We start from the raw sequence: 27,966 nt of genomic DNA, 5'->3' as shown, positions 1-27,966 counted from the left end.
ATTATCTGCTGACGTATAAAAAGCTTTGTATCACATTTCAAATGTCTTGTGTGTTTGTTCATCAGGCAATATTTCCCTGAAGAGTAAAGTGTTTCTTTAAACAACTAGCAATCAAGTTATTGTCTGCAGTGGCTCAGCTGGTAGCACTCTAACTGCTAAGTCTGAAGGTTGTGGGTTCAAATCCCACTCCAGAGACTTGAGCACAAAACTCTAGGTTGACTTCAGTGCTGTACTGAGGGAGTGCTACACTGTCATTGGTCCCAACTTTCAGCTGAGATGTAAACCAAGGTCTTGCCTGCTTTCTCAGATGGATAGAAAAAGATCCCATTTCAAAGAAGGGCGGAGGACTTTTTGCTATTGTTGTCACCTCCTACAGGCCTTTGAGAATTCTGTGTTCCTTCAACTGGCCTCTTGTGCCAATTCAGTTTAAAGATGTCCTTTACACTATTGGGAGATAGAGGTTTTTAATTACCATTCTCATTGACGTTGATTGATGGCTATGCTTTAAGTGATCTAGGTAGGGCCTAACTCTGGAATTCCCTTCCTAAATCTCCCAACCCTCTCTCCTTAAGAATTTCCTTAAAATCTACTTTTTTAGTTACCTCATTTATTATCTCCTCCTTTGGCTCTATGTCAACTTTTGAGGAGCACCCTCAGATATTTCTTTATGTTAAAGGTGCAACATAAATACAAGTTATCAATGGCTGTCTAAATAAAAAAAGTGTTTTTACCATTTTTCTGGACTTTTCCAATTTGCAATTACCCCCTCCTCTAATCTTCTCCCCTTGTCACCTCCTCCATTGTGCATTCTGATCAAACTTGAGCTCCAAGCTGCAGTGAATGCAAGGCTGTGTAAAGTCTCTTAGTGCCTTAAGGGAAGGCTTAAAAGATCACTTTTTACACCCTAAAGAGAAAAGACTTGTATTTACATAGCACCTTACCAGAACTCCATGTCTGATGAATTATTTGGAAATTGTTATGTAAGTAAATGAGGCAGCCATTTTGCAGACAACCAGAAACCACAAACAGCAGTAAAACAAATGACTTTTCATTGATTTTGGATTGTTGATCAGGGCTGTGGCTTGTGGCTCAGTTGCAGTACTGAAGGAGCACTGTACTGTTGGAGGCATTATCTTTTGCACCCTGATTGGTATGAAAAGATTTGAGACAGAGTGGAAGCTGGTCTGCAAATCCACTCAAGGAATCTTAACTAACTCAGAAGTGCACGAAGGTTTGTGTATTACACTCTCAATGAGCACATGTTCCCTGCCTATTTAGGGGGCATGATCATCAGCTGTAGGCATGTCTGAAATGCAATATGTGAAATAACTTACAGATGAGGAATCCGTGAATCTAATTTACTCCAATGGTCATTCTTGGCAATACTTATGTGCCCTTAGTAACCTTGCTCTGACTGAATGAAACGTTTGATGAAAGTTCAATTTATTTTTTAAAAAAAATCTTTTATTTCCCATCCTCTCCTGGTGCTGAGGTGGAGCCAGAGGTACACTTCCACAGGAGATAGCTGCCTTCTGACCCCCAACTTAAGTTGCCCTTCTTTCTTTGTGAACCTATGCCATGAATATTTGACTATGGACAGCTGGTTTGGGTGGGGGGGCGGGGGGGGGAGAGGGCACGACAGAAATCACAACTGATCCTGTTCGTGCCCGATACCCAACACGTATTTCCCATGGTTATCAGCTAACTGTTTGGATCTCCTGCACTTTCTCCACCCACCGTCTGTCCTTTAGGTCGTGGTTGGTTTTTCGCTGGGCCTCAGCCTTCAGCTGTGCGTAGAGCTGCTCACTTGCTCTCGAGTTGGGTTTGCTGTTTCAGGTTCAGAAATGCCTTGGGCTTGTGGCTTATCAGCTCCTGGATCTCTTGGCCGTTCTCATCGAACTGGTCTTGGTGTTTCCTGGTCGAGTGACCAAGTGTCTGTTCACAGGTGCTGATTACGGAGGCCTTGAGGGCAGACCAGGCGCTGTGGACACTCTGTGTCTCTGGGTCACTGGGAGTCACCAGGTTGGCAATGAGGCACTGGCTGAATAGGGCTCTTTTATCAGGGCCCTTGACCTGCAAGGTTTCTTTAGCGCAGTCAAGACCACCTACAGCCCAAGTACCAAAGGCCCCATTCCACTTCTAGCCAAGAAAGGAGAGGTGCTCACAAGGATAGAGAGGCAGTCAGCGCCCACTGGAAGGAGCACTTCGAAAATCTTCTTCACATAGGCTCTGTCTTCAACCTGAGTGTCCTTGACTCCAGCTCGCAGCATGCTACCCACTACTATCTCAGCACAACCCCAAACCAGCATGAGGTAGAAAAGGCCATTCGACAGCGAAAGAGCAACAAGGCATCAGGAGTAGATGGAATCCCCGCCGAAGCACCAAAGCATGGCAGGGAAGCACTATTGGCACAAATACATGGCCTCATCTTCACTATCGGGAAGGAGGAGAGCATTCCAGGAGATCTCAGCGATGCCGTAATCGTGACCATCTTCAAGAAAAGTGACATGTCTGACTGCGGTAACTACAGAGGAAGCTCCCTGCTAACGGCCACAGGGAAGGTCATCGCAAGAATCATCCTCAATTGCCTTCTCCCTGTAGCTGAAGAGCTCCTCCCAGGGTCGCAATGCAGATTCTGTCCACTAAGGGGCACAACATACATGACGTTCACCACATGGCAACTGCAAGAGAAATGCAGGGAACAGCACCAATCCTTGTACATGGCCTCCTTTGACCTCACAGAAACCTTCGTCATTGCCAACCATGAAGGATTATGGAGAATCCTCCATTTCAGCTGCCCTTAAAAGTATGTCATAATCCTCTGCCTGCTTCATGATGACATGCAAGCCATGATCCTGGCCAACGGATCCACCACAGATTCAATCCACATTCGGACCGGGGTCGAGCAAGGCTGTGTCATCGCACTGACACTCTTCTCGATCTTCCTTGCCACAATGTTCCATCCCACCCTCAGCAAGCTCCCCGCTAGAGTAGAGCTAAACTACAGAACAAACGGGAATCCGTCTGTAGGCCAGATCCAAGTCCGTCCCAATCTCTGACTTTGAACTAAAGTATGCAGACACTGCTTGCGTCTGTGCACACTCGGAGGCAGAGCCCCAAGCCATCGTCAATACCTTCATCGATGGGGTACGAGAGCACGGGCCTTACACTAAACATCCGTAAGACAGAGGTCCTCTACCAACCTGCCCCCTCCACACCGCACTGCCCCCAGGTTATTAAAATCCATGACGAGGCCTTGGACAACCTGGACCACTTTCCACACCTTGGCAGCCGACTGTCAACAAGGGCAGACATCGACAACGAGGTTCAACACTGCCTTCAGTGTGCCAGCGCAGCCTTCAGCCACCTGAGGAAGATTAGGACCTCAAACCCGGCAGCAAGCTCATGGTCTACAGAGCAGCAGGGATACCCGCCCTCCTGTATGCCTCAGAGACGTGCACAATGTACAACAGGCACCTCAAAACTCTGGAGAAGTACCACCAGCGCTGCCTCTGCAAGATCCTGCAAATCTATTGGTAGGATAGGTGCACCAATGTCAGTGTTCTCACTCAGGCCAACACCCCCCAGCATTGAAATATTGACCACGCTCGATCAGCTCCGCTGGGTGGGCCACATTGTTCTCATGCCTGACATGAGACTCCCGAAACAAGCGATCTACTCATAGCTTCGACACGGCAAGTGAACCCCAGGAGGGCAGAGGAGACGCTTCAAGGACACCCTCAAAGCCTCCTTGAAAAAGTGCAACATCCCCGCTGACATCTGGGAATCCCTGGCCCAAGACCTCCCGAAGTGGAGGGAAAGCATCCGGGCAGGAGCTGAATTTTTTTGCAGTGATTTGTTAAATCAATGATTTGGGGCCTTCCCTGTGATATCGGAGGATTTTCGGGTGTTTTATTATCAATTCCCGGCTTTGGCTGAGGTTTTTAAACCTTCCACTGTTTTTTTCCTTACAACGGACTTGGCCGCCATGTAGTTTGGTGCCAATTCTGAACCAGCCTGGCCGTGATGCTTTCGGAAACAGGCTGCTGTGACTTTTATTTTTAGACAGCTGTAGTTTTTAAACTAGTCCTGGCTTAGAACTGAGTTTTTTGCTCACTCCTGCTGGGTGTGGGGGTATTCACAATGAACCTCCACGAGATCTTGTGGAGTCCCCGGCTGCACAGTGGAGGCTTTTCTTCTGCCTTTCCATTCCCAAACCTGCAAAGGCATTCCTTTCAGATGACCTCCCTCTATGTCTTCCCTTCAGGCACTTTCAGTCCGGTCAGAATGCTGCTCCTTTAATTTTTCAGCTTTTGAATTTCTATTCCAGCTTCTCTGAGGTTCTGGGTTTTTCCATTAGTTGCCACCATGTTGTGTTGTGTGTTCAGTAGGTCTCACAAAAAGATTCTGAGTCTTGCATGGTTAAACCTTAAATGTTTATTGCTAACACATAACAGGGTATAGCCCAAGCTATGAGCTAACTCCATGCTTGCTTCTACACAGGTCTCTGTCCAATCTACAACTGGCTCTAGTCTCAGGTCATGTGTCTCTTTACATCACATTGTGGGCGGTACTGTTTCCCAGTCCCACATTAACACTTGCTATGCCAAATACCCTTATATACTGTAACTAGTTACTAGTAACATTATCACTATGCTACTCCTGACGTCACTATGGCATCCTGACTCTCAGCTCATGGGCAATTATATCAGCACGGATGAGGATCAAAGTGGGACCTTCCTGCTTCACTTGGCTTGACTCCTCAAAGCTCTTATCATCTGAGCCATTGGAAGAGCCCAGAATACCTATCGTTTTGTGGTATTTGTGTCCCTTTCTTATGCTAAACATCTATCTGTGACTTAAAGATTGGTTATGTGTATGACCTGGAGGGTGGGGAGATTATTCTCTGTCCACTCTTCATCTTCTCATAGTGACCTCCATTTAATTCAGAAAGATAGGTTCTCAGGACATCTCCAAGTACTATACAGGTTACTTTTGAAGTCCGGTCATCGCTGTTATGCAGGGAAATAAGGCAGCCAAGTTGCACCAGCAAGCTCCCACAAACAATAATTAAACAAATGACCAAATATTCTGGCTGTGGTAATTAATTGGCCAGGATGTCCTCATGCTCTTCTTAGAATAGTGCTGAAAGATCGTTCACATCGACGCAAGCAGGTAGATGGTTTCCTGGTTTAACACCTGACCTGAAAGACATCACCTCTGACAAAGTCGCACTCCATCAATGCTGGACTAGACTGCCAATCGAGTTTACGAGGTCAGGCCTGAAGAAGGTTTAAAAACAGAACTTTCTGATACTTCGATGAGGAAGTTCTACCGAGTGACTCAAACCAACCTCTCCCAGCAAAATAAAAGCAAAATGCTACGGATGCTGGAAATCTGAAACAAAAACAGAAAATGCTGGAAAAACTCAGCAGGTTTGACAGCTTCTGTGGAAAGAGAAAAACAAAGTTCACCTTTTGAGTCCCTTTGACCCTTCTTCAGAGCAACTTGGGTTGTAGGAAATTGGGCTGAAATGCTTTGCCCAAAAAAGTCTATTGCATTGGTACTACCCATATTCATGCGCCAAGTGCCACACCATAAACAATAAGCAGGCAGTGACCCGTTAGGTAGCAGTGAGAAATGAAGCATACTTCTGAGAACAGAACATACCTGACTCATCTTATAAATCACTTTAATTAGCGCTGATTAAATCCCTGAAACTTCTGCTCTCATGAAAATCAAGCAAGCGCTACAAAGCTGCAACGCTTTACATCTTCCTCGGTATTTAAAATGTCTTTATTTTCAATTTTGCACTCCTAAAGCCAGTGACTTCTGCTGTGCGCATTGGTCAGGCTCCTGTACCACAGGCAGACATTCCAAGCTACGTCTTTGCTCAGTGTCCAGGTGTGTACACGGCGCAGCAATGAGTGCAATCCATGTAAGCAAAATTAAGGAAGATTGACCTGCCGCTCTTGATGGAATTTTAAAGGAACAAGACCAAATCTTAGCATTCAATGGGTGGTAGCCCTGCAACAGGACTCATCAGGAGGCAATGGAAATAGTTAGCAATTCGGGTGATGAGGTGAGCCTACTGATTTCAAGAAAGATAAGAATCAAGAATAATCAAAATGACCAGTCTGCTTTAGCACCATTAGTATCGCAGTTGTCATGCTCCACTATATTCAATCCAGTATTTCAACCAATACTGGTTCAATCAAAATTTCGAATATGAACAGTCTATTAAAATGGCCACTGCAGGTCATGTGATCTTTTGGCTTCTGAGCTCTGGACAGTCTCTAGGCTCAAGCAAATACCTAATTAAATACGGACGTCCGCAGCCAGAATTCACACATCCTTTTTTTAAGGACGGACCGTCAACAAACAGAATTATGGCATTTCCAGCTGGCTTATCTTTCTGTTCCGTCACAGACAAAATAAACATCGAAACTCGATGTGTGTCAGACGAATGTGGATGGATCCCATAGAGTTTCTATTGTATTATAATAATGTCTGAAACAAACCTAGACTGGGCAAAATTTCAGTGTCCAATGACAACACAGAAATGTGTAATCAAAACCCTGCCCCTTTTTTGAAAAAAAAGACTTTGAACCTGTACAAGTCACATGACAAAAAAAAAACCGTGGAAGCCGTTTTGTGGTCTACTTTAAAAATCCAGCAGGAAGCTGCTCAGCAAGGAATCCATCAGACACTCATCGAATCAGCTGCACGTCAACTAAGCAGCCAAGGTAATAAACAAGCGTACCTTGAAAGTAGGGGAAGGATTCCCACAACTGGTCCAAACTTCCAGTCCACCTGAGAACCAACCTCCTGGAAAGTTGACTGTAAGAGGCTTCACAGCTTACTGAAAATCTTCTGCTTTACAAGATTTTCACTTCAATGGAAGCGTCAACTCATCTAAGAAACTATAGGCCTGCTATGAATGAGACCGAAACAATCCTAAATTGTAATTGTTTTTTTTTTGCCCTCTTAATGTTTGTGTGAATGATAGCGTGGGGGAGCTGAGTGAGTGAGACATTGCACTTTAAGCCTCCAGGGCAAGTGTATCATTAAAAATAAGGAAGGCCATTTATTAATTCACAAGAAGCTTGATGCTGCAATTACTTAAATTGGAACATTCACTCCGAGGGTAAGAAAACACACACCCCTCACATACAAAACACACTGATCATGGGCAGTAAGAAAACACACAAATTCTGTCTATGACACAGTACTGGGTATAACAGTGTTGGCAATAATTGTGCATGTGAAATATCAGCGGCAGGTCATAAAGATACAAGTACTTACGCCTTTTAAAGTGGGTCATAAATAGTCACCATTTGGGGCTGTTTATTATGCGCCTAGCTAGATATTAATTTTGAAATTTGTAAGCTTAATTGACTCCTATGTGAATTAGTCATGGTTCTGTTGGTAGCGCTCTTACTTCTGAGCCTGAGGGGCCTGGGTTCAAGGGCCACTGCAAGGGCTAGATTTTTACTGGGGACAGGGTGAGGAGGGGGCACAGAATCCTCATGCCCCCCCCCCGGAAGGAATGTCAGCCAGCAGCTGATGCACCTGGAAGAAACCCCCCCCGGCATAACACGAGCTAAAGTAGGCGAGAGTGTGACATCGGCCTCTCAGTGGGAGGAAGTCCCGCCTTCAAGAGCTGCCAGCCAATCAGAGTGGCTGACAGCTCCAGCGGTACCGGCAGCACTACCGAGACAGCAAGGAGGAACACAAAAAAGAGCAATGGCTTCCCTGCTTTCATGACAGGGAGGGAGCAGACAGCCCAGGGAGGTGGGGTCGGGGGCCGGGTTTTGGAGGGCAGGTGGTGAGGAGCAAAATGGGGTTGACATCTTGGGGTGCTGCCCCCCGATGCACTAAGGGGAACCCCCTCAATGACGTGCCCTCTCCCCTCCCTTCCCACCTTTTCTCAATGGGCTCAAAAAAGCGACTTGCCCACTCCCGCCTGGCTGCCCACGCCAACCATATTGTGCTGCAGGCAGTATAATATCTCGGTAAATTGGCTTGTTAACAAGCTCCAGTGACCTTTAATTCTTTATTTAACTATGGCAGGTAGACTACCAATTTCAACACCCACCCAACATATTATGAGGGACAGCTCGGGGGTGGGTGGGTAAGTGGTGGGTGGCTTGGTGGTGGTACCCCTTGTCTTTTACATGCACCCCCACCCCCACCCCGCTGAAAATACGCCCATCAAGGTGCCATAAAATCAAACCCCAAGACTTGAGCACAACAATCTAGGCTGACATCCAAGTGCAGTACTGAGGGAGTGCTGCGCTGTCAGTGGTATCATCATGTGGATGAGCCGTTAAACCAAGGCCGTCTTCCCCTTCAGGTGGATGTAAGAGATCCCAGGGCACTATTTCAAAAAGAGCAAGGAGTTTTCCCTGGTGACCTGCCCAATATTTATCCCTCCATTAACATCACTGAAAAACAGATTGTCTAGCGATTATAAAGTACTTTGGGTGCCCACTGGTTGTGAAAGGCACTGGGTAAATAGAAATCTTTCTTTCTTTCTATCTACCTGGCTGACAGTTTTCTATTGGATAAAAACATTGGATGCAATCGACCGAAGAGAATTGAGAATGTGAAAATTCTGACTGCAAAGTTTAGCATGGATACAGACAAAAAGAAAATGCTTGGTTCTTGCGTGGGAAGATTCTACAGCAAAAATTGTAGAGATCGAACTGCTAAAAAGGAAACAAACAGGAAAGGTGGATCAAATCCTGAAAAGTGGGAGTAATTGTATCATCAAAAGTTACTCCTAAACTTCAACCATACTGTTTCTTTGCACAAATTACACGTCAGCATGTGTCATAGAGTCATAGGGATCTACAGCACAGAAAAAGGCCCTTCGGCCCATCGAGTCTGCGCCGTTCAAACAAGTACCTAACAATTCTAATCCCATTTTCCAGCACAGAAAAAGGCCCTTCGGCCCATCGAGTCTGCGCCGTTCAAACAAGTACCTAACAATTCTAATCCCATTTTCCAGCACCAGGCCCATAGACTTGTAGGCCATGGCATCGCAAGTGCGCATCCAAATACTTCTTAAATGTTATGAGGGTTTCTGCCTCTACCACCCTTTCAGGCAGTGAGTTCCAGATTCCCACCACCCTCTGGATGAAAAAATTCTTCCTCACATCCCCTCTAAATCTTCTACCCCTTACCTTAAATATATGCCCCCTGGTTATTGATCCCTCCACCAAGGGGAAAAGTTCCTTCATGTCTACCCTATCTATGCCCCTTATAATTTTATACACCTCAATCATGTCCCCTCTCAATCTCCTCTGCTCCAGGGAAAATAACCCCAGTCTAACCAATCTCTCCTCATAACTAAAACTCTCCAACCCAGGCAACATCCTGGTAAATCTCCTCTGCACTCTCTCTAATGCAATCATATCCTTCCTGTAATGCGAATTCCAGAACTGCACGCAATACTCTAGCTGTGGCCTAACCAGCATTTTATACAGTTCCACCATAACCTCCCTGCTCTTATATTCTCAGCTAATAAAGGCAAGGATCCCATATGCCTTCTTAACCACCTTATCTACCTGTCCCGTTACCTTAAGGGACCGGTGGACATGCACACCAAGGTCCCTCTGATGCTTGGTACTTCCCAGGGACCTACCATTCATCGTGTATTCCCGTGCCTTGTTTGTCCTGCCCAAGTGCATCATCTCACACTTATCCGGATTAAATTCTATTTGCCACTGATCAGCCCATCTGACCAACCCGTCTATATCCTCCTGTAATCTAAGGCTATCCTCCTCACTATTTACCACCCCATCAATTTTCGTGTCATCCGCAAGCCTACTGATCAACCCTCCTACATTCAAGTCTAAATTGTTTATATATACCACAAACAACAAGGGACCCAACACCGATCCCTGTGGAACCCCACTGGACACAGACATCTAGTCACAAAAACACCCCTCGGCCATCACCCTCTGCTTCCTGCCACTCAGCCAATTCTGGATCCAAATTGCCATGGATCCCATGGGCTCTTATCTTCGTTATCAGCCTCCCGTGTGGGACCTTATCAAAAGCCTTGCTGAAGTCCAAGTAGGCTGTATCAAATGCATTGCCCTCATCTACACATCTGGTCACCTCTTCGAAAAATTCAATCAAATTGGTCAGACATGACCTCCCCTTAACAAAACCATGCTGACTGTCCTTGACTAATCCCTGCCCCTCCAAGTGTAGAATAATTCTGTCCCTCAGAATTGCTTCCAATAGTTTCCCCACCACTGAGGTTAGACTGACTGATCTGTAGTTCTGGTTTATCTCTTCCTCCCTTCTTGAATAACGGTACCACATTGGCTGTCCTCCAGTCCTCTGGCACCTCTCCTGTGGCCGGAGAGGTATTGAAAATTATTGCCAGCGCCCCTGCTATCTCCTCCCTTGCCTCACTCAACAGCCTGGGATGCATTTCATCCGGGCCTGGAGATTTATCTACTTTTAAGCCTGCCAGACCACTTAGAACCTCCTCCCTTTCTATGCTAATTTCTTTAATTATATCATATATATTGAAGTGTCAAAGAATAAAAGAATTGTGACCAGACTCAAAAATAGATAATGTGAAATGGATAAATTGAGGATAATTACTCCTACATTACAACAATTACTACAAATGTACATCATTGGCTGTGAAGCACTTTGAGATGTCTTATAATATGTTTGGTTAATTCATCAATAGATTGTCCAGTGAACTATTCCTTAATTTCTCTTCCCAAAACATACAGGAATCACATACACCATTCATGGGAAAAAGAGTGGGAGCTCCGGCTAGCTTTTTAAAGCTGCTGTCATGCCTAGTAAAGGCATGTCATGTGGGTTTTTTTGGAATTGACTTTTCTTTTAAAATGGACAAAATGTGCTGCAAAAGATGGCTGCCGAGGATCATGTGACCTGGTCTGTGAATTCCAAACTGCCTTCCTGTCTCGCACGGATAAAAGGGTACATTCCAGGCTAAGAGGTGTCAACTACCCATCTCCTGAAACCATCCAAAAGACATTTCCTGACTTAAATGGGTCTTTCTGAACCAAAGATGGTGATTGTCTCAACACCCCCACCACTCCCCCGCACTCTCCTCCCACTGCAGGGCGAAGGTGTTCAAACAATAACCCAGGTTGTGGCTAATCAACCTAAGACCAACACCATATTTAGAAAAGGGAACTGTGAGAAGCCACATGGTAGGGCTGCCATGTTGGTCTTCCCTTAACTTTTCAGTGCTGTCTGCAGAAGGACGCAGCAGGAGCACCTATGCCTTAAGAACTGGAGACTGTAACATCATAAGGTCTCCAAACCTGTTCCTTTTCGAGTCCACCAATACAATAAACTGACTCCTGTTAACAAGACAAGTAACTAACTTCGTGACCTGCAGAAAGTCCATCTCTTTGCGGGAATCCTGCAACGACTTTGGTGTATGACTTCAGCTGTTGAATTCACCAAAAATTAACTTCAAGAGTGGAGACGTCTTCATTAGGTCCGAAACTCGCGATTCCCAGAACGAGCCAATCGCACGGATTATGAACTATTCCTTCTGTTTATAACTTGTAAAAGAGCACTGTTCTCTTTATCTGTACTTTCGTTGTGTGTGTTTGTTATGTGTGACTGCGAGAGTAAGTGCTGTAATGTTAGATTTCCAGGGTGAACGTAAATAAACAATCCTCTTTATTTAAACCCACAAAAAGCTCGTTGTTGGTTATTCAAATTGTCCGCAGACTCAGAGGTTTAAAAAACAGACACACACATCTTCCTCTCAAAAGCTTACTGATTGTGGACAGCGGGGAAGGGAACAGGGAGTTCAACAGTTCTCTCCCACCCTACTTGTAACACTGCCCAGTCCAGAAATGCTGAGCGCTGTCATAGTGTTAGAGATTGAACACAGCAGCTCAGTGATCTGAGTAGCACGCTGGCCAGTGCCATTTTGAGTTTAGGAACAACGTAAAAGGGGTCACAGTTTCTGGGATTTTACAAAGTTTATTGTACCTTCAGCAACTGTGGATTCAAATAATGCAGAGACTACAGCATGAAAACCGAATGGGATTAATCTGATCGCAGGCTTTAACGATTTCACAACATCAGGAGAGAATACTGCCTTAATGAGTTTACAACTCCTCAGTGCACACTTATATCTTAAGCAAGTCTTAACAGCACTTAATTCTGTTAACCTGCCACCACCCCCCTAACACTGTAATGAAGTCTTTGGCGATTTGGAGAAGGTGAACGGAAATATTCTGTAGACAAAAGAGTGGAAATGGTCACTTAACTGACAGCATGCTATTGATGTCTTTATCACTCTGGGATGATTTAATCCATGTTTACATCCCAGTGAAACCAGCATTATGAAGTTACAATGTTTTTAGTACCACAGGCACAATGAGTAAAATAAGACATCCCAAATAAAGCAATATCAGCCTTGCTTGAAAACCTAACTGCACCCTCTTTACTCCCCTCTCCTGAAAAGAGGGAGAAGTATTTGCATTTCTATAATGTCTTTCACAATGTTTTGCCATCCCAGACCACTTTATAGCCAGCGCAGCACTTTTGAAATGTAGTCACTGTTGGAATATGGCTTTTTAAAAAATTATTTCAGAGGATGTTGGCGTCACTAGCTTGGCCAGCAGTTGTTGCCCTTAAATGCCCTTGGGAAGGCAGTGGTGAACATGGCATGGTGGTGGTGCACGGCAAGCCCCAACAGACAGAAATGCGATAATGACCAGGTAATCTGTGTTTTCAGATATTGGTTGAGGGGTAAACATTGGGAAGGACACTGGGGAGCACACCACGGCTCTTCAAAATAGTGCCAAGGGGTCTTTTACGTTGACCTGAGAGGGTAAACTTCAGATTCTCATCTGAAGAGTAGCACACCTAACAGTGCAGGACTCCCTCAGCATTGTACTGGAGTGTCATCAACTCGAACCCATAAACTTCCAACTTGGTTGAAAGAGCGACCACTGAAGAGTGACTCATGGTAGGATATGGTTCCCTGGGCTATCTAGTATTATAGCCAAACAGCGTTGGCTGGCTATTTAATAATGGAAAGCTTCACAAATATGCTCTATCCATTTCTTAGCAGATGTGTACTACATGCACTGACCAACAGGAGTCACTGGATAGCAATCAGGAAGAAGAACACTGCCTGCTTTTGTATTCCAAGCCTGGGGCACGTTGGCTACAAAACAGCAGGCCCACTGCCATCTCAGCTGGTATCATCTAACTCAAAAGAGGGCAGGTCAGGTTCAAACCCAAGGCCTTCCTGGTCAATGTGGCTCAGCACCTTGCCTATTTTATTTTACAAGTATCGCCTCTTCTGTGCAAAAGTCTTTGCAGGGTGGTTGTGGGGCTGGGGGCAGGGTGGGGGGAGGCAACGAAAGAAGAGACAAATATGAGCTGGAGCACTTTTGTGAGGCTTCTGAATACATCTTCAATCATTCCAAATTTAGGAAAAAGGAGAACAACGCAGAAACACTTTGTTACAAAGAACCATGCATAGTGAGAGTGTAAAAAATAAGACCTAACCAACCTACTCTCGATAAAAATAGAGCATCTGCTTTGCAACTAAAAATGGGTTACAGAAGAAAAATGCTTCTCTCATGGTATTTCCTGCAACCAAACACATTAAACTCCCCTCAATCTCAATCAAAGCTTTCCATCACTGCGTACATTAATAACACCACTGACCTTGTACACAGGGCTACACCATGATCATATATTACTTCCGCTGCCGTTGGAATTCTCAGGTGGAATTTTTTTTTATATGCCTGAACTTGTAGTCACTGTGACAGACAATAGCCAATCTCCCCATCTATCTTCCTTCCTAATATAGCCGTTACTGAACCTTGCTGTGCACAGGCACTGCCCCAGTTTAGATTCATTAGGCCCAAAATCTAAAACCAGTAATCCCATAACAATACATGACCTACACTGAGGAAATGAGTCTAAATTGTTCTTTTTTTTTACCCCTTCTATGTTCTTCAACCATGGTGCAGTGATATGAAATAGGGTCACTGAACACAGCAAGATTAAATGGGATTTTTCCAATTAGTCTAGTTATGATTAAAGCTGCTGTTTAATTTTGTTCTCTCAGTTTTTCTTTTATTTCAATCTGACAATAGATTTGAAGAATTCTGAAAATTTTAAGCCCTTTAGTTTGGGCTATTCAGCGATGAATTATACAACTCAATTTTTATTTTTCCAAGTCTTTGTAAAAAGTCCAGTTGACAAGAAATAAATTCAGTTAAGTCACTGACGTTAGTCAATAGTTACTTAGTAAATGTCATCGCCCTTTATAAGCTATCCAAATCTATGGCAATGCCGCACAGACCAGGAAAGCACCACCTTCAATTCTGAGTCTGTGCTGAGTTAGTGGAGTTCAGCTGGGGGCAATGGTTGGGCTGTCACAATTGGCCTCAGTACTTCTGGATTGGTACAGAGGGAGGGGGAAGGAACAGCTAGGGGTTGATGCTCTTGCTCACAGCCCTGAGAATTGGAACGTTCAGGCTCTCATGGTGGATCAGCCCCCTCAACAATCATCACCATCAGGACTCTCAGATGAAGGCTGGCCACTTGGGTAAGGTACAGGAGGGTTGCCAGTGTCCGTGATTCCTGTATGAGTCAATGCCAAGAGGAAAGAACAGCCAGTTACATTAAAATTATCACTTTCCTCTATTTTTGATGCAGATAAATTCTGTAGTAAATCATTAATTAACAATATATTGGATGATGACTAGAATATAAAGGCAAGCAATGTCAAAAGGAAACTGTACGATATATGACTGAGCTCAATCTCTCCTTCTGTGGGTGAATTCCAGCTCCTGGGAGAAACTTTGAGGCAATTATATGTTTATATTTTGATGAAGTGTTCTCAGTGGTGAGAGTCCTGGCACAAATCAGCTTTATTTCAATTACTCGTGACCACACTGATGGCAAATTGTGATAGCTGAACTGAAAGTCACTGTTGGCCCTTCAATACATGGCCCAAGTGATGTGCTAGTCTTCATACCGAGTGTTCGCAGGACAACGAGCCATGGTAAGGGCCTGAGTCAAGTCTCACCCAAAATCCAAATACACTCAATTCCCAACAGGACATCAATATGCAGCTGCATGAATACTGTTCATATGCCAGTACCCTTGAGACACAAGGTCTTAATGTATTTCCTCAACTCTGTGTCAAAGGCAGGACCCCTTACCAATACCAAACCTAGCTACACAATTAGGCAACAGCTAAGAGGAGCTTGGCTACAGCTTGTCATCCAGTCTTCTGTTCTTTGATGCCAATGGTAAGGGAACCATTCCTAGCTTCGCCTTGGCACTCACTTCAGCTGCACGACTGCATTGTCTCCAGTTAAAAAATCTTTACACGATTAAGACCCAGAAAGGTAGACAAAGGTAAGGCCAGTGACCTCTTGATGGAATATAAAATAAAAATAGATAAATGACGAAACAATTGCTGGTGTGTTGGAGGAAATGGCTCCAAGAGACATTTATCACCATTTTGACCAAATGGTTTTGGAGAAAGTTTTGCGTGTTGAGGTTTTTGCATATAACAGGCATTTTTTCCCATTTCCATTCTTTATCGATTCCCCCCTCAGTAAAATCATTTCCCTCACCACTTTCACTCCTCTAATATTCCTTATGACAAACACCTCTGCCCCCGCCCTGTCCTTCGATCATCCATCCCCTTATCTTGTGTCACGATCATTCCCGTCCCCACAATGTGCCACACTGATTCCCCTCCCTGTCCTTATCCTGTGCCACAGTCATTCCATCTTTCCCATTCTAAATATTCTTCCTTTCAGGTGGTACAAAACCCAAAGCTGTTTCACAGCACCCCTGTTGAAAGAAGTCCTTCTGCGGGGTAATGTCTCCTATTAGGACTCCAACTCAGTGCTCCATCGTGGGAATCAATAGACTGGAAGGTCAGTGCTGACAACCTGGCAACGCGGCAGCTCCCTGTTTTCCACACCTCGTGCTCTGTGCCTTTCCAGTTCCCGTCACCTTTTTCACTCCCGCCCCATCAGGTGAAAAACCAAACAGCTGCTGCTAATAATTAATCACAGCTCCACCACACACTCAAAAATTAAAAAAAAAAATCTCATATTACAAACGAGAGGCCCAAAGTTTAAAAATAGACGAAGAGGCAGTGGCTGTATTTTCTCCCGCTGAGGGCCCTGCAGCTTTTCTTTATTTGGAGAGGTTTGAGCTGCTGTATGCCTGCCATCGATGTCTCAGCATGACCTTATACTGCCAGAGAATGGAGCATCAGGTGATACGAGGAGAAGGGGCTTCACAGGGAGAAAGAGGACAAAGTTCATTCAGAATAACTGGCTACAACTGAGCCGTGTGCTTTCCAGAAGGCTTTGCGAAACACCGCTGGGCCAAAGAGATCTACAAAAAGACGATGCAGCTATGCATGGAGTCACTACAGGCACCAATTTTACTCTTACCTTTCAGTTGAAGCATACATAAGCAATGCAAGGGCATTATATTGATAAGAGTTGGCATATGAAAGGTGTCCCCTTGCCGCAGAGTGACCTGCTTCCTTACCTAAAGGAGTGATGCATCGCTGGGCAACGTGACAAAAGGTTGAAGCCGAGAAATTCTGACTCTGCAGAATTCGGACAGAGCTGCGGTGAGCTGAGCGTTGAAGATTAGGGCAGGTTCCTGCCCTGATCGCCGCAAATTCTGTCCCCTGGTCACCTGATCCACACCCCTCCCTGGCGGCTATCTGAGGGTGAACCGGACCATCGGCTGCCTTGCCATCCGAATTGACCACGAGACGAGCTTGGGACTGCACGCTGGCTCCATCACCATGACTGCCTCTTTCCACCTCCATAGCAACGTCCACTCCGCCCCTGCCTCAGCTCAGCTGCTGCTGCTCGAGGCTTGACTATTCCAACAGCCTTCTGACTGGCCTCCCATCAATTTGAGCTCATCCAAAACGCTCCTCATGTCATAACTTGCATCAAGTCCTGTTCACCCCTTGCCCTGCGCTAGCCGATCTACAATGGTTTCCAGTCTGGCAACACCTCAATTTTAACACCATCATCCTCATTTTCAAATCCCTCCTTGATCTCACTCCTCCCTTTCTCTGTAATCTCCCCCAAAGCTATAACTTTCTGAGATATCTGCGTTCCTCCAATCTGGCCCCTCGCACGTCCTGAATTTTAATCATTCCACCAGTGGTGGCAGAAAAAATATAAAATTGTTAAGGGGCTTGACAGGGTAGATGCTGGGAAGATGTTTCCACTGATTGGAAAGCCTAGAACAAGGGGTCACAGTCTCAGAACAAGGATTCGGCCATTTAGGCCTCAGATGAGGGGCAATTTCTTCACAAGGTATTATGAATACGAACATAAATAGGAACATATGACACAGAAGCAGGAGTAGACCATTTGGCCCCTTGAGCCTGCTCTGCCATTCAATAAGATCATGGCTGATCTGTCTGTGTTTCGAATTCCACATTCTCATCTACTCCAATAGCCCTTTGATTCCCTTGCCTAACAAGAACCTATCCACCTCTGCCTTAAAAAATATTCAATGACCCTGTTTCCACACCTTCTCAGGCAGAGAGTTCCAAAGTCACACAACCCTCTGAGAGAAAACATTTCTCCTCATCTCTGTCCTAAAAGGGCAGCTCCTAATTTTAAAACAGTGCCCCCTAGTTCTGGACTCACCCACAAGAGGAAACATCCTTTCCATGTCCACCTTGTCAAGACCCTTCAGGATCTTGTATACTTCAATCAAATCACCCCTCACTCTTCTAAACTCCAGCAGAAACAAGCCCAGTCTGTCCAACCTTTCCTCATAAGACAACCCACTCATTCCAGGTATCAATCTAGTAAACCTCCTTTGAACTGCCTCCAATGCGTTTACATCCTTCCTTAAATAAGGAGACCAAAACTGCACACAGTATTTGAGATGTGGTTTCACCAATGCCCTGTATAACTGAAACATAACAGCCTTACTTTTATGTTCAATTCCTCTTGTAATAACAGATAGAATTCCATTAGCCTTGTTAATTACCTTCTGTACCTGCATACTAAGTTTTTGTGACTCATGTACTAGAATCTTTGGAATTCACTACCCCAGAGCTGTAGATACTCAGTCATTGATCAAACTTGAGATCAAAGATTTTTGGATAGTAAAGAAAGTGAAGGATATGGGGATAGAGCAGGAACGTGGAGGTGAGGCAGAAGATTAGCCATGATCTTACTGAATAACAGAATGGACTCAAAAGGCTGAATGGTCTGCTCCTGCTCCTATTCCTTATGAGATTCAGCAAGGATTCCTGAGCAGGTAGCTGTGCCTTGCTGGACAATGGTCATCGGTTGAGGAGTGGATCGAGATCAGCACCCAACACCCCCTCCCATCCTAACACCAAGAATAACCGATCAATACTCAGTTCAGCCTTTCGGTGAAGGATGGTCACTAATGGTATCCACTGAACCAGTCCTAGTGAGAGTTACCCCTTAAAGTGAAGAAGCTGAAAAACAACCAAACGATAGTTAATTAAATGTTGCACTGTCTGTCCTAAGTTGCCTGAACAAGGGCCTCCATCGGCTAAAACTGGTGAGTGGACTACTTAGGACAGATGTCATGAAGCAGCTCTTCACACATTAACACTAGCAATGGTCCTCTGGATAGGGTCACAGAGGTGGAAAGTTAAGATTCATTCGAGTTACAGTTCAGAAACACAATGAGGGAATGCAAGATCTTTCCCAGCTTGGATGGATCAAATAGCTTTCCTCACCTTACGACGAAGTGATTACAGTTACATGTCAGTGGGGCCCGTATTATGCAATTGTGTTATTTCAAGGAACTTGAGATGGCTGAGTTATCTATTGTTTGGGAATGACAGGCATCTTTGAGTTTTGACGATTTAAAAAAAAATGAATCCATCCTGTTGGGCGTTTACAGTAAATTTGACTCAGTGTGTTTGACTGATTAGAAGCACATAGACAAGGCACCACAAAGTCCCAAGTATCAGAGCTGCTGGAACACGTGCCAGGATAAATAAATAAATACTCCCAAGCTATGACTCTGGCCTGACTGCTGTGCCCATTAAGATAATGTCAGCTCAGATAAATCACTGCCAGGGAATCTTCTTTCTCCAATGTTACTGCATTTAATCTGATACTGAGGGATCTGAATGTTTCAGTTTCTGTGAAGTTTATAACCCAATAAACAGATACGATCACCTAAGTAGTTGGCTTAAAATGCATGAGTGATATGGTGTGGAATGCATCAGAGGCTTAAGAGCCAGGCTGCTTAATTCATCATGCAGGGTTGCTCCTAAAGGCAAATGCACTGTAGCAGACTCTTCCACACGTGATGCCCAGAGGTGACATTGGAAGCAGCAGAGTTTCCTTTAAGAGATAATTTAATTTAACCCTGGGCCACTAAAGGCAAAGGGCCACTGGCAGCACGGTTCCTGAGCTATGGCCGTGACATTATCCCCCTTTCGAGTCTACACTTGGATGAGCTCAACGCTCGGTCGCCCATGCACGCAGGCCTTGGCTGCTTTATAAAATACTCCCCTAGCATTCGGCGACAGTCGGTGTCCAGAATGATAAACCCACAAGCATGAATTTACAGTGCGAGGTCTGGCGAGCCCCTGTGGAAACTCCAGGCCTCACTGCCCTTCTAGCCTGGTCCGAGGTCTGAAAAAGCCTTTCCCCGGTAGCAGGATGTTGCGGATGCTGGAAATCCGAAATAAAAACAGAAAATACAGGAGAGAAAAAAAAAACTCAGCAGCTTAGGCAGCAACTGTGTAGAGAGAGAGAGAGAGAGAGAGAGAGAATCGGAATTAGTGTTTCGGGCCTGTGACCTTTTATCAGAACTGGAAAAATGTTAGGGACGTAATAGATTTTGAGCAAGGGATGGATGAAACAAGGACAAAAGGACAGTCTGTGACAGGGTGGAAGACAGGAGAGATTGACTGACAGGAAAGTTAGTCATCCAGGGCCAAAGGGAATGGAGTTGCGGCAAGAGGAGAAACAAATAAACAAAAGATGTGCCTAGAGCAGATGTGCTGCTGGATGGGGGAAAAAAATCTGCAAAAAAGAAAAGAAAATGGGGGACAGAGTTCAAATTGTTGAACTCAGTATCGAGTCCAGAAGGCTGTAAATTGCCTAACTGAAATATGAGGTGCTGTTCCCGAAACTTCCGCTGAGCTTCACCAGAACGGTGCCGCAGGCCAAGGACAAGATATGATGGCAAAGTGCAGAATTAAAATGGCAGGCCACCAAGTTCAGGGTCATGCTTGAGGTCAGAGAGGAGGTGTTGCACAAAGCAGTCATCCAATCTGTGTCTGCCCCCATCCCCCCCACAGTGTAGAGGAGACTAGATTGTGTGCAGTGAATACAGTAGATTAGATTGAATAAAATACACGCAAGTCACTGCTTCACCTAGGAGGAGTCTTTGGGGCCTTGGACGGTGAGGAGAGAGGAGTTAATAGGGCAGGTGTTACATCCCCTGCACTTGCTGTGGGAAGGGGATGGGGTCTTGTGGGTGACTGAGAGTTGGACCAGGGTATCACGTAAGGAACGGTCCCTTAAGAATGCTGAAGGGGGACGAGAAGATGTGTTTGGTGGTGGCATCAGTTTGAACGTGGTGGAGATGGTGGAAAATGATCCATTAAATAGGGAAGCTGGTGGGGTGAAAGTTGAGGACAAGGGGAGCCTGGTCATGGTTGTCCTAATCCGACCCACCCTTTGCTCGAAACCCATTATATTTCTAACTTTTCCCAGTTCTGGTGGAAGGTCACAGACCTGAAACGTTAACTCTGATTCTCTCTCTACACAGAGATGCTGTCTTTCCCCATTACCTTTGTCTAGCTGTTCCCTCTTTAATTTGTTGGCACTATCTGCCTCCTACAGACAGTTGGTTTCACTTGCCCATCTTCAGTGTAAAGCAGTAAAATTTAAAAGGTCCCTTCATATTCCCTCTTCTGAACTCGAGTCTGTGTCTTTTAAGAGTTAGTCATTACAACACAGGAGGAGGCCATTTGGCCCATCAAGCCCACGTTGGGTGCCTTGTGATCGTATCAAACATCCTTAGGATTTAGCTTCTCTGTGTCTTTTAAAATCTTGACTATCGCAATAAAATCTCCTTTGACTCTTCATTTCTCTATTGTAAACAGTTTTTTTTTCTGTAGACTCCCTCTCACTCATTGACATATTACATTTTACTATGTTAAAAGCACCAGGCTGTTGTTTGTCAAAATTTCTGATGTTCATTCAGGTCTTTCTGTCTAAGTTACTTTTGGTCCACAAATTTAGTCCTGACAAACTGCTGGCTCCCACAGTGAAAAATACTGCTCTCTTCCAAATGGGGATATTACTTAAAACACGGACCATCACCGCTCCTGCATAATCTACCAATGACCAAGTTGAACTTCTGACCCCAGACTGCAGTGACTTCAACAGTCAATACCGCTCAAAAAAAATAAGAGTTTACCATTTTCTTTGGAAGCACACATGATCATGGCAGTGTTCCCAGATCACAGTCAAGCTTTTTCCTATATTTTCTTGATGGCTTTCCTGTATGTTTTTCCACACAGAAATGAAAGTATATCAAAGACTGCAAAACCATCCGGATCTGTGCTGATAATGAAGGAAGATACCAGAAACTGCTTCGGTTAACTAGAGTTGGGTACACAATCTAGGCTGGCGTTGCAGTGCAGCACAGAGGGAGTTCTGCACAGTCAGAGCTGCCATCGGTCGGATGAGGCAGCAAACTGCCTGGTCAACCTCATTCCGACGGACATAGAAAAAGTCCCTAAACACTATTTCCAAGAATAGGGGAGAGTTCTCCCCGGTGTCCTGGCCAATATTTATCCCTCGACCAATGTCACTAAAACAGGCTATCAGGTCATGACCACATTGTTGTTTGTGGGAGCTACATCACAACAATCACTACACTTCAAAAAGTACTTCATTGGCTGAGAGGCCCTTTGGGATGTCGCGATGTCATGAAAAACATGACATAAATGCAACACTTTCTTTTTTTTTAAACACTATCTTTGAGTTATGGAAAGCGGCTTATCGGCACAAATGCCAACAATGGCTCAGGGGCTGCCAAAATGCCAGCTAAAACCCTGGTCTACAGCAGTTCAATTCTGCCGGGTGAAGACTGGAGATATTGGGTTCCTTCGTACTGTCGAAATGTCGCTGTTCTGCTGGTGACTAGCTAAATCCCCGTCAGCTGCTTTTTTTGTACAGGTGTTTACTTAATTTGGATCCTGGAAGGTTACGTTTTTATCCAACCCTCCAGTTCGCAGTGTTTAATCCAGCTCCATTGTTCTACCGGGACACTCAGAGGCTGTTTATTTTGAAGGTTTTATGCTCTCACTGCTGAGCATTTGGAAGCTGGTGGTCTCCTGGAGTCTGCACTTCAACAAGCACTAACAAGGGCAACTTAAGTTTATAGTCACCCTTTAATGCAGACAAGTCTTCTAAGGCACCTCACAGAGGCAAACAAAATGGCAGTAGAGGCAGCCCTTTTCTATACAACACATCCATTCTTATATCACTAAAACTATGAATGAGCTGATAATAAGACACCAGGGAACCACTGTCTTTCCTGGTTCACTCCTAATTTCATATGTTGTTTCAAATAAATGTTTTATATATGCTGTCTATTTGTTCACTGCGTCTTTCCATCCTTAAAACTCCCACGGAGCTTGAGAAACAGTTGTACAGAAATATTTGCATTGATATAGCGCCTTTCATGACCTCAGAATGCCCCAAAGTGCTTTGAGACAATGAGGCACTATTAGTGTAGTTTTTATCTATTGTAATGTTGGAAATGCAGCAGGCAATTTGTGCACAGCAAGGTTCTGCAACAGCGAGGTGATGAAGATCAGATAAAGTTGGGCAGGACACTGGAGTGAACCCCTTTTATATCTTGGGTAAATGAGTTCATTGGCCAACTGAATTCTAACTGCACGCCTTCCGGTGTTCTCATCAATTGCTGCTTGCAATCAATAATGGGGAGAGACTGATGTAAGAATAAACAGTTATGGTTCATCGAGACATAGTGCAGAGCACCAGATCATACGTGCTCACTCAGAAACCTCCAGAACTAGACTTACAGTTCCCAGTTGCCCACGCTGTACAGTGATTCGTCAGTGCTGTCACATGACCAGTGTACCCGCATTCTCTTAAAGGGACAGGGTCCCTCACTTTACCAAGCCCCCCAATTCTTCTTTCGGCTTTTCCTATTTTGCTTGGGGTTGTCACAATGCTGGTTGATCCACTTTCTTCATCTCCTCCTGTTAGTCACCTCTTCCAATCCTATTGCGTTTAAGTCTGCATTCTTCCATCTCGTCTTAGGCCTTCCTCTTCTCCTACTTCCTGGCAGTCCCATCTTCATCACTTGCCTCACCACATTTCCTCTCTCTCCAAAACTGATGAACATACCACTTCAATCTTTTCTCGGTTTCTTTCGTTGAAGCTCTCGAAATGGTCACTGACCCCCTGATGTACTGACTCCTGATATTGTCCTTTCTCAACTCCCCACAGAGAACCCCCCTCCACCCTACTCTTCTTCAATATTGAGCAAAGAGATTTTTTATGTCCACTGGAGAGGCCAGACAGGGCCTCTGTTTAATGTCTCATCTGAAAGACAACACTTTGACAGTGCGGCACTCCGAGAACTGGGCTAGAGCATCAACCTAGATTTTGTGGGGCCTTGCAGTGCACAAATATGGGCATCCTGAGGTTAGGAGAGGCCCTGAACAAAAGGAAGTCTTGATTCCTTAGAGACTACCCATTTTCTGAGATTACTGTGCATTGTCTAAGCAGATTATCAATTTATAGTAATTGATAACAACAAGATACAAGCACCATGAACTAGCTCTTTCAATTTCAATGTAAATACAATGTTGAACTCTGCATATTATAAGCAGAAGTTTAGCCAAAGCTAGCATTGGAAATAAAAAAGATGCCAAAACAGTAAAGAATGCATTCAGTCTGGTGTTTACAGATGAAACTCATTACATCTGGAACAATGCACCAGCAAAGGTCAGTGGCTTAGAGAAGAGGAGGAGGAACTGAGAAAGCTGGAGAAATAAGATTAATATTCCAACTTCAAAAGCCCACAGCCACAGCACTTCTGTCATTTGAAACCCAAGTTTTGAAAATTTCCTTCTGAGGAATAAATTATACCTCTTGCACATGCAGGCTGTACTTTGTGTGTCTAATTTCTTGGCAGGCTTTGCAATACTGGCTTGTCTGATTTAAAAGGTGGCATGGTAAATAGCATGTGCTGTACCCAACAGTTCACAGGTTCTACATCAGTGACGTGCGCAGATCAGGCGATGAAGGGACAGGAGGTGCGTACCATTATTTTATTTTTATGAAATCTGCTCCAAAATTATCCCTTTTCACAGAATCAAAGAAACAGAATTGTTACAGCACAGGGGGCATTCGGCCAGTCGTATCTGCGCTAGCCCTCTGAATGAGCAATTCACCTCATGCCATTACCTGCTTTCTCCCTGTAACCCTGCACATTCTTCCTTTTCAGATAATAATCCAATTCCCTCTTGAGTGCCTTGGTTGAACCTGAGGGGAAGTGGTATTGGTATTGTGGTAATGTCACTGGACTAGTGTCCCAAAGACCAAGGGTCATGCTTTGGGGACCTGGGTTCAAATCCCACCATGGCAGTTAATGAAAATTGAATTCAAGGAAAAATGAGGAATTAAAGTCTGATGATGACCACAAAGCTATTGCAGACCTGGTTCACCAATGTCCTTACCTGGGCTGGCCTACGTGTGACTTCAGACCCACCAGCAATGTGGTTGAATCTTAAATTCCCTCTCAACAAGGGCAATTAGAGATGCGCAATAACAAAAAATGCTCTCAGGCAGTGTATTCTACCTGCTGTGTGAGAAGTTTCTTCTCGTGTTTCTATTGCCAACAACCTTAATTCTGTGCCCTCTCATTCTCGAACCCTCCACCAGTGGAAACCAGGTTCTCCATATCTGCTTTGTCCAAACCCCTCGTGATTTTGAATACCTCATTCAAATTTCCTTCTCCTCAAGGAAAACAGTCCCAACTTCTCTAATCTTTCTCTAACCTAATCTATCTCTGAGAAACTGAAGTTCCTCATCCCTGGAACCATTCTCATGGATCTTTTCTGCACTCTTAAAGTCTTCACATGTTTACTAAGCTGTGGTGGCCAGAACTGGATGCAATACTCCAGTTCAGGCTGAACCAGTGTTTTATACAAGTTTAGCATAACCTCCTTGCTCTTGTACTCTGTGCCCTTATTAATAAAGCCTAGGATACTGTATGCTTTATTAACTGCACTCTCAATCTGCCCTGTCACCTTCAATGACCTATGCACATTTACATCAGAGTCCCTCTTCTCAAGACTGATCGGATTTCAATTTGGTGAGCTAGCCACCTGCCTGTTAAGTGATATGTGTTCTGCTCCATCAGTGTGTGAAAACACAGAACCATTCAGACCTTGAGGTTTTCAGATTTAACCCCTGCCTTGTGCTAAATCTCATCTGGGAAATTTAAATTCAATTAATAAAATAAATATGGAATGAAAAAACTACTATCAACAAAAGCAACAAAGGATATACTGAATTGCCATAAAACCCATCTGGTTCACTACTGTCCTTTAGGGAAGGAAATCTGCCATCTTCACCCAGTCTGGCCTACATGTGACTCCAGACCCACAGCAATGAGCACTAAAGACAAATTCACAGTGGATTTATAACGGAAACTGTTTGGGAGATAGGGAGGATATAGCAAGGAGATGGGGAGAGATAGAAAGGTATGGCTTTGGCTGTCCTTACTTTAGATGGAGACCAAGCGAATGAAAAATTGGGTAGCTTCTGCAATGACTGGGAAATTTGCTTTTGCAAATAATCAGGCAGGCCATGAAAGCAAAAAATTTACCCACTTTGTTTTATTAATGTAAACTCAAAATTTCCACCATTATACAATTTGCTTTAATTTGATATACCACAGTGAATATATTTGGTGTGCTGTAATTAGAAACTAATAAAATGACTATCACTGGCCTGAATTCATAGCCTGTTTTATTTTTAAAAATATCATTTTTACTGGTAGCTGTTACAAATATATTTAAGATCACAAAGCGTGTTTAACGTTCACGTTAAAGAGCGTGTAAGGGAACAAAGATATACAAAGAACAAATAATGTTAGTAATCCATTGGTTAATCTATTACCCATCACATACACACATGGACAAGGTAAATCCCTCCACTACATGATTTCCCCGACATTCCCAAAAGGCATATAGTTATATGCAAACACAGACGGCATGAGGCATGAATATTCTCCTAGCAGTCAGTGCATTTCTAAATATAGGTTTGTACTATCTTTTCAATGCTAGAGATTTGCAGAGGTTAAAACTCCAGTCAGAAGGTCATGCACATTCTGCCTGATCAACATACCTTGACATACAATGGCTAGAATCTGTTCAATCACACTAACACTCACTTAAACCCTCAATCTGGGAGCCCATAACACTTCGCTCCACTTGCCCAGTTGCTCATTAATTACAAATCCAGAAGGACCCAGAAACTAGGCAGTAAGACCTGCCAGAGAGTTTGGTCCTTTGCAATTCCAAATGTACAACTTTAGAAAGATTTTGGTCGGCTGTAACCTGTCCTTCTCCTTCTGGTGCTGCTATGAGTTCTACAAATGACTCATGCCTTCCCCAAGCTGGAGTCATTTTTATAGGAAATATCCCATAAGTTTGCAGTAATTGGAAATTTTCAGAAAAGCAATGGGGAAATCCCCACTTCTGAAGAGGAGTCATATTGGATTCGAAACACAAACTCTGTTTCTCTTGCCACAGATGCTGCCAGACCTGCTGGGTTTTTCCATCTTCAGCTGCTTCATTAATGACCTTCCTTCCATCATTAGTTCAGAAATGGGGATGTTTGTTGATGATTGCACAATGTTCAGCAGCATTCGCGATGACTCAGATACTGAAACAGTCCATGTCCTAATGCAGCAAGGCCTGGGCAATATCCAGGCTTGGGCTGACAAGTGGCAAGTAACATCCATGCCACACAAGTGTTAGGCAATGACCATCTCCAACAAGAGAGAATCCAACCATCACCCCCTGATGTTCAATGGCATTACCATCACTGAATCCACCACTATCAACATCCTGGGGGTTACCATTGACCAGAAACTGAACTGGACTAGCCATATAGATACGGTGGCTACAAGAGTAGGTCAGAAGCTTGGAATCCTGTGGCAAGTAACTCACCTCCTGACTCCCCAAAGCATGTCCACCATCTACAAGGCACAAGTCAGGAGTATGATGGAATATTCTCCACTTGCCTGGATGAGTACAGCTCCCCCAACACCCAAGAAGCTTGACACTGTCCAGGACAAAGCAGCCTGCTTGATTGGCACCACATCCACAAACATTGACTCCCTCCACCACCGATGCACAGTAGCAGCAGTGTGTACCACCTATAAGATGCACTGCAGGAATTCACCAAGGCTTCTTTGACATCATCTTCCAAACCCACGGCTACCCCATCTAGAAGGACAAGGGCAGTAGATAGATGGGAACACCACAAGCTGGAAGTTCCCCTCGAAGTCACTCACCATCCTGACTTGGAAATATATCGCCGTTCCTTCACTGTCGCTGAGTCAAAATCCTGGAACTCCCTTCCTAACAGCACTGTGGGTGTACCTACACCACATGGACCGCAGCAGTTCAAGAAGGCAGCTCAACACCACCTTCTCAAGGGCAACTAGGGATGGGCAATAAACCAGCCAGCGAAGCCCACATCCCGTGAATGAATTAAAAAAATGTTATCAATGTTACTGGCCTTATTATCACTTCCGGCCTCAAATGGAACTCCCATATCTCACTGGGGCTAAAGCTGCCTCCCAGATGCTTGGTTTCCTATTTTGTGCCGATCAATTCTTTTC

The 27,966-nt window shown here is 44.5% G+C and overlaps 1 protein-coding gene across 2 annotated transcripts in view; it reads right to left on the bottom strand.

Moving 5' to 3' along the window:
* The window catches only part of celf2 (cugbp, Elav-like family member 2), a 726,013-nt gene that overhangs the window by 541,984 nt on the left and 156,063 nt on the right, over window positions 1-27,966 (bottom strand). The window contains exon 1 of one of the 2 annotated variants that reach the window (XM_078553000.1): window positions 13,708-13,813. The exons of the other annotated variant lie outside the window; for it this stretch is intronic. The gene's annotated coding sequence lies outside the window, so the exon portion shown is untranslated. Of the gene's footprint in view, window positions 1-13,707; window positions 13,814-27,966 lie in introns of those variants that run through there. 2 annotated transcript variants of the gene reach the window in all.

The sequence above is a fragment of the Cetorhinus maximus genome, chromosome 12, assembly GCF_964194155.1.
Source record: "Cetorhinus maximus chromosome 12, sCetMax3.hap1.1, whole genome shotgun sequence".
Lineage (NCBI taxonomy): Eukaryota > Metazoa > Chordata > Chondrichthyes > Lamniformes > Cetorhinidae > Cetorhinus > Cetorhinus maximus.
This window is presented reverse-complemented; position numbering and strand designations above follow the sequence as displayed.